The sequence below is a fragment of the Cucurbita pepo genome, chromosome LG18, assembly GCF_002806865.2.
Source record: "Cucurbita pepo subsp. pepo cultivar mu-cu-16 chromosome LG18, ASM280686v2, whole genome shotgun sequence".
In the NCBI taxonomy this organism is placed as follows: domain Eukaryota; kingdom Viridiplantae; phylum Streptophyta; class Magnoliopsida; order Cucurbitales; family Cucurbitaceae; genus Cucurbita; species Cucurbita pepo.
The window spans coordinates 2,195,393-2,203,673 of record NC_036655.1 but is presented as its reverse complement, the minus strand read 5'-3'; positions in this window follow the sequence as shown (position 1 = coordinate 2,203,673).

Sequence of the window (8,281 nt, the reverse complement as noted above, 5' to 3'; positions counted from 1 at the left end):
CGTGATGTAACCTCGACGTCAGGGCTATCCTATCCGAACTAGTTAGTTTGAAGACATTATTGATGTTTTTAAATTTTGAAAAGCAAATTTCATTAGAATTGAAACTTTAACCTCCGAAAAGATAACGAGCATTTTTATTCATAAAATTATTTATTGAAATTGAATGAAAGTCGGACTACATTATTTCCAATAATACATTAACCGGAAGCCCTTGCGAGANTTCTAATTGCCAAGTGCAGTTATGATGAATACATTGATCATTAAACCAACTCCCTCCTTCTGGCCAAAAAACATTTCCACTAACTTGTCCATGTTTGCTGCTAAAATGGCACCAAAACAACGTAGAAATCCAAAAATTTTCTTTAAAACTCCAGTTGTAATTATCTCCGGTGCGGAGTACGTGCTCACACAGATCGTCATCTTTTGACTTGCAATGAACAATTAGAGTTGAAGCAGTCATTCCATTTAAAATAGTCACTTTCCATCGGGAGAACGGTAATTGTAACTTAGATTCTGCAAAACAAAACTTCATCATATTGTTCGATGCCAAGGCAACCAACACGATTAAACAGAATATGCTTAGAGACTTCATTTTCTTCTAGAAGATGGTTCACCCTTTTTGAGTGGTACTTAATTATATTGAAACACAATTAGTTAAAAGTGTTGTGTAAATTTTGGTTAATACAACATATCTTCCATAACACGGTGGGACCTTCACCTAAACTTTCTTAATTTTCTCAGTACTGGTTTGCTGTTAGCTTTTGTAACTGATTTTTTTATTATATTAGTTCCTTTTAGATAAAGTTTAAAGTTTGACCATTCATTATTTAGATAAGTTCACTTTTAAAATGAAAAAGAAATTAAACAAATAATGATAATAGATGGTTAAATATTTTAAAATAAAGTTTTTAGCCTCGAATATGGTGTCACTATTAAAATTATATTTTATTTAAATACATATATTCCTAAAATATTATTATAGTCATTATATAGATTTATTGGTAAAAAATTTAAAAATATGTTTCTCTAATAAGGTGAGATTGAGAATTAGAAATTTTAAAAGTTACCTAAAGAAAAGTTTTGTTTTAGATATTTTGAAAACTGGCCAGATTAATGCTAAAATAACTACGGCTTCTAAATCTTGAATAACATTCCAGTTCCCCTTGGTGCATGGGATTGAGTCCAGTTGTCTGGGCTTGGACTCAGCCAAATCGGCGTGTGCAGGTTGGACTCCAACTGGATTAATCTTTTATTACTTTACTAATTCATTTCTAGCTTCTTTTATATTATTTTACTTAGTTTTATATATATATATATATATATTTATATATATATATATATTTTAAATTTATCATACCTCAATATTTTATACTATTTTTAAAATATTCGTTCACTTTATACTATTTTTAAATACAAATATTATAATATGAATTAGTTTCTTTTTAATTTTTTAATTTTAAGAATATGGTTTTATTGAATATAATTTAAAAAATAATATATATATATAATATTTAATGTTCAAAGAATATACATATATTTGAAAGTATATAATGTTTCGTGTTCATCTTCCCACTTTTCAAAAGGATTCGTTCTCGAATCAGGAAAATTATCACCTACATAGAAAGGACTCAAGTCAACAATATTGAAAGTAGAACGTACTGAAAATCCTCCGAGAAGATCAATTTTATAGGCATTGTTATTAATTATTTTAAGGACTTGATAAGGGTCATCCCCTCTTTAATGTAACTTGGTCATTCTTTGAGATGGGAATCGCTCTTTGCGAAAATGTATCCAAACCCAGTCACCGGATTAAAAAATAATTTCCTTCCGTTCTTTGTTAATTCTTGAAGCAACCCTTCACATCTTTGTGCAATACTTTGATCAAATCTGCCTTACTTGTGGCTGCTTCACACAACAAATATTAGAAGGAAAAGGAAAAGCAAATCAAGAAGAGTAAGTGGAATAAATTTATAAACAACTTCAAAAGGAGAACAATGAGTGGTATTATGAATTGCTCTGTTATATGCAAACTCTACAAATGGCAAACTTTCGTCCCAAGACTTAATATTCTTGTAAATAATAGTCTATCAGTCTACGAGTCAAAGGATGACATGTAGTTGAAAACAACAACTTGATACCCAACTTACCCTACAATACATTCCAAAAGTGACTTAAAAGTTTAACTTCCCTATCTCTAACAATTATTCTTGGGTTTCCATGTAATCTTACTACTTTCCTATATAATAAACCAACAACATGCTTTGCATCATCCCTAAATAATTATTCTTTGCTACAAAACTTGTGAACATCCTGCTTCATCTTCGGTCAAAAGAAGCGTTCATGCAACATATTATAAGTTTTATTAATTCTAAAATGTCCCATTAAGCCACCACCAAGTTAGACTAGCTCCAAAGATAAACTAACAACCCTTGTTTAACCTATTCAAGTAAGTGACTCTATTATTTGCTTGGTTGGATGAATTGTATTGCGTATTATAACGCATACGTGTGACCCTTGAACATGTCATAATTATGATTGTTATGCTATCCAATGTTGTGTTATTCCATGTTTATAAGCTAGACTATAGTGTGACTATACTATGTTGTAATAATATGTTATTATCGATGATAATCTATGATGTGTTATGACGTGTATATGAAAGATTTTATAAGAATTATGTCTGCATAATTACGTTATAAATGGAATGGAGGTTTGACTTGCATCATAAATTTATGTCATTATTTTAAGGCATGGGGACCTCATGAATTTTTATGTGTCATATGCATCATGATACTTTTCTATTATGATTAGTACAAATATGTACTTTACGACTTACGACAATTATGTTCGTCATGATGTTACGCAGGCCCTTTCCCTCCATGGTGTCTGAAAGCACATTAGTGAGTGCTAGTCCATTGAGACAGGCCTAGGCGGTACATGAGGCCTCAGTTCGATCCTTGTGCTCGTGGTTCTGTCATGCGTAGCAAAGTGCTATACATCCACCCCTGCGGGAACTGGAAAGCTACCTAAGGCAATACCATGTTGTTTTTTAAATAATAGAACCTATCATGTCACATGTGTTTGTATTTCTAGACAGAAAATGTGCAATTACTTATTAAGTATTTCTTAAACTACTTAAACCACGTAATACTCTTATTTTTCAAGTATAGGTTAGGCATCAACGTACGGATGGCAATGCCGCGACGAAAGCCATGGAACTAAAGGTAGGGTAGACACAATTTATGTCTATTTAGTAGTCCTTAGGTGAATTCAGGTCAATGTTTTTATTTTTCGTCATTTTATCTAAACTTCACATGATTTATTTTTTGCATTATTGTTTTAAAGATTTTATTAGGAACGTGAGAGCCCATGACACCTTTTATGAAATATTTTATATGAATATTTGGGTTACACATTAATCGTATCATGTATGTAGTAACAACTTTACTCTAGTATATCATGTGAAAGCGACCCTCACCTCATGTTTAAAGAAGACCCAAAATTAGAGGAAAAATGTGAATGAGGCTTGAGTTCCCCTTAGTGCTTGTCATGAGCGTGTCAAGCACTCCCACACCTCGATAAGTGGCATCATTCACGAAAAAAAAAACAAAAATGTAGAAAGAGGTGAATATGAGGTTTTGGTATGTATGTTATGCACTATTTTTTACTGCTGATTGTTGTTTGTGTTTTAGAAGACTACACTATTTCTGCATAATTTTTGCTATGTGTCTTCTGTCCAACACTTTTCACTGTATGTTAGCTGTCTCTAGGGGATGACTATTACATATTTTCTTAATTTCACCTACCGGGTATTTCTTACTGTTCAATTCTATTGCTTGGCATTGCTCATTTTCTTCTCTTTTTGGCATTTTGGTATCTGCTAACAGCTTCCCAAGAGGTCTATTTCGTAACTCAGCTGCTAATTGACCTACATCAACTTCTAAAGTTTGCAAGGATGCTTGCTGACTCTGGATCATAACATCTTTTTTTGCCATATTTTCCTTTATTAGACCCTAAAGCGATGTTCCTGGTATGTGTTGAGCTTGGTTAATTCCTTTCCCTTAGGTGTTGGCTTGTTGCGGACCATATGCCATTGATTTTGTAATCCAAAACCGTGAGGATAATTTGTTATAGGTGATAGTTGTTGATTGTATGAGGTTTGTCTCTTCCATGAGAAGTTAGATGGTTTCTCTAACCTGTGTTATAAGTGTTTGGGAAGAGATTATTTTTCTGGATTCCTTGACTAACTTGATACCCATATAAAAAATTGAAGTCGAATTACTTGGACATTGATCAAAAGTGTGTTCTTCTCCCAAATATACACAAGATTTAGTTGTTGTTTGACTCATTATATAGTAGCAGTCTAGAATGGTACATTAGTCATTGAGCCTTGTACCAATGCTAGATTTTATAGAATATTAGTAACAAAAGCTAATTGATCGTTGATAGAGGTCAAAGCATCAACTTCAAGTATTTCTTAGGTGTTCTTTCCCGGATTGCTCCTCACATCATCCTCTTGACAATTGTTAGATGCTATTCTTTCTAGAATCTCATAAGATTCATTGTACGTCTTTGATAAAATAACTATATTGGCTAAAGCATCTGCTAATTGTTTATTAGCAACATTCAATCAATGGTAGCAAGTCTCCATTTGGATACAAGTAAAAAGTCTCACTATCCTTGCAAAATTTGAGATATTAATTTTACTAACTCAACAAGCAAATGAACCATATAATTGGTTGTTTATTTGATTTTTAGATAACTGCGTCAAAAAATACAGACATTACTTAGATAACTAAGAAAAAAATAAAGACAATACTTAGACCTTGTTTAGAACAGGATGTTTTGCATTTCATTGTTTTAAATCATTTGTATGTGTTTTTATTTTCTCTAAATTTTAGTATTTCGTATTTAAACACGTAAGACCATGGCTGTGTTTTCTAGAAAAGAAGTTGCTTTAAACGCTTTCGAAGTTTATGTAATAAATGATGTTCAATTTAAGAGTTATATTTCCACATTAAAGATGAGCATGAGACGTTAGTAGCGACTCTGAGTATATGGAAATTTAGGGTCGTTACACTACGTCCAAGGTTTCATGCGTTCTAAGAGGCATAGTCTGAACATGTATCCAGGGCTTCATACATTTCTTGTGATACAGTTCGAAGCCTATATTTAAGGTTTCTTACGCTCCAAGCGATGTAATCTGAAACCTACTTCTAAGGTTTCTTGTGTTCCAAGCGACGCAATTTGAAAGTCTATGCCCAAAGCTTCTTACATACTAAGCGACATAGTCTAAATACCTATACCCTACAGTTCATACATTCCATGTGGCATAGTCTTAATCATACTTTTTACATTCCAAACGATGGAATATAAAAACCTACATCCAAGGCTTCTGAGTCATGAATATGCTCCACATGGAAGGTTTAAGGGTTTCTTGAGTATCTAAGTTCGAGGACCTTTGTCCTTTATTCTTGTGGGGTACCTAGCATTCATTTTGTCAAAATTGATATAAGGCTTGTGTTAGTCTTTCCTTTTCTTAAGTCCTACTCAAATTACATAAATTATGAACTCATCATAGTAATATGCATGAGCCATTCAGAGTATCGTGAAGTCATAACATGTCCCATGAAAGTTCTAGAAGGATCTTAAATTTGGTTAGGGGTAATTAGGGATAATCTTATCCTTTCCTATTAAGCTTTTACTTATAACCCTCCTAACCCTAAAATGTTTTAGAACCTTTGAGATTATAATCATTCTTAAGGTCATATTTAAGTATCTTAGGCTTAGAAAACTTCTTAAGCTCATTACAGAAGTATTTTGATCATTTAACCTATTTTCTTTGTTTAGCTTATTGACCTCATTCAAACTTGTTGAAACCTCAAATCAACCTTTATGTCCTTATCAATAGATCTTCGTTAGATCCTTCAGTCATTTGGACGGTATTAGAAGTTTGAAATATCTTAAAGAAATTTAGCCTCTAAACGTGTTTCAATTACTTTGAAACTTTACATAATCCTTGATTATCATGAAATAAGACCGAATATAAAATTTAATGGTATTTAGAGGTTACTTGGTCTTGAGCCAAAGGTAACCATCATAGGGGCATTTCGGTCATTTTGCATCATTATGTAGTTTAGCTATTATCTCTATCCAAAACCCCCAATNCCAAAGGTAACCGTCATAGGGGCATTTCGGTCATTTTGCATCATTATGTAGTTTAGCTACTTATCTCTATCCAAAACCCCTAAACTTCATGTATACCATTAAAATGTCATATATTGCTCAATTGTAAAATTTTATAGACAACAGAGTTTTTTATGTTACTTGAATCTCAAGAAAAACACTCCGTTTAAGTCCTTAACTCGTGGCTTTTGGTTATTTTTTTAATCTCCCATTAATTCTTACTAATGGTTTGTACTGTAAACAGAATATGCTTAGAGACTTCATTTTCTTCTAGAAGATCGTTCACCCTTTTTGAGTGGTACTTAATTATATTAAAACACAATTAGTTAAAAGTGTTGTGTAAATTTTGGTTAATACAACATATCTTCCATAACACTGTGGGACCTTCACCTAAACTTTCTTAATTTTCTCAGTACTGGTTTGCTGTTAGCTTTTGTAACTAATTTTTTATTATATTAGTTCCTTTTAGATAAAGTTTAAAGTTTGACCATTCATTATTGAGATGAGTTCACTTTTAGAANAACTTTCTTAATTTTCTCAGTACTGGTTTGCTGTTAGCTTTTGTAACTAATTTTTTATTATATTAGTTCCTTTTAGATAAAGTTTAAAGTTTGACCATTCATTATTTAGATGAGTTCACTTTTAGTGAAAAAGAAATTAAGCAAATAATAATAATAGATGGTTAAATATTTTAAAATAAAGTTTCAAATCTCGAATATTGTCACTACTAAAATTATATTTTATTTAAATACATATATTCTTAAAATATTATTATAGNAATTAAGCAAATAATAATAATAGATGGTTAAATATTTTAAAATAAAGTTTCAAATCTCGAATATTGTCACTACTAAAATTATATTTTATTTAAATACATATATTCTTAAAAATCATTATATAAATTTATTGGTAAAAAATTTAAAAATATGTTTCTCTAATTCAAAGGTGAGATTGAGAATTAGGAATTTTAAAAGTTACATAAAAAAAAAGTTTTGTTTTCGATATTTTGAAAATGGGTTCTAAATCTTAAATAACATTCCAGTTCAATTGTCTTTTATTACTTTACTAATTCGAGCTTCTTTTATATTATTTTACTTATTTTTTTTTATATATATATTTTAAATTTATCATACCTCAATATTTTATACTATTTTTCAAATATTCATTCATTTTATATTATTTTTAAATACATATATTATAATATGAATTAATTTCTTTTTAATTTTTTAATTTTAAGAATATGGTTTTATTGAATATGATTTTTACATACATTTAAGTTATTTAAAAAACAATATATATATAATATTTAATGTTCAAAGAATATACATATATTTATATAATGTTTAGTGGTCATCTTCCCACATTTCAAAAGGATTCATCCTCGAATCAGGAAAATTATCACCTACATAGAAAGGACTCAAGTCAACAATATTGAAAGTAGAACGTATTGAAAATCCTCCGAGAAGATCAATTTTATAGGCATCGTTATTAATTATTTTAAGGACTTGATAAGGGTCATCCCCTCTTTAGTGTAACTTGGTCTTTCTTTGAGATGGGAATCGCTCTTTGCGAAAATGTATCCAAACCCAGTCACCGGGTTAAAAAATAATTTCCTTCCGTTCTTTGTTAATTCTTGAAGCAACCCTTCACATCTTTGTGCAATACTTTGATCAAATCTGCATTACTTGTGGCTGCTTCACACACAACAAATATTAGAAGGAAAAGGGAAAGCAAATCAAGAAGAGTAAGTGGAATAAATTCATAAACAACTTCAAAAGGAGAACAATGAGTGGTATTATGAATTGCTCTGTTATATGCAAACTCTACAAATGGTAAACTTTCGTCCCAAGACTTAATATTCTTGTAAATAATGGTCCATCAGTCTAGAGTCAGAGGATGACATGTAGTTGAAAACAACTTGGTACCCAACTTACCCTACAATACATTCCAAAAGTGACTTAAAAGTTTAACTTCCCTATCTCTAACAATTATTCTTGGGTTTCCATGTAATCTTATACTTCCCTATATAATAAACCAACAACATGCTTTGCATCATCCCTAAATAATTATTCTTTGCTACAAAACTTGTGAACAT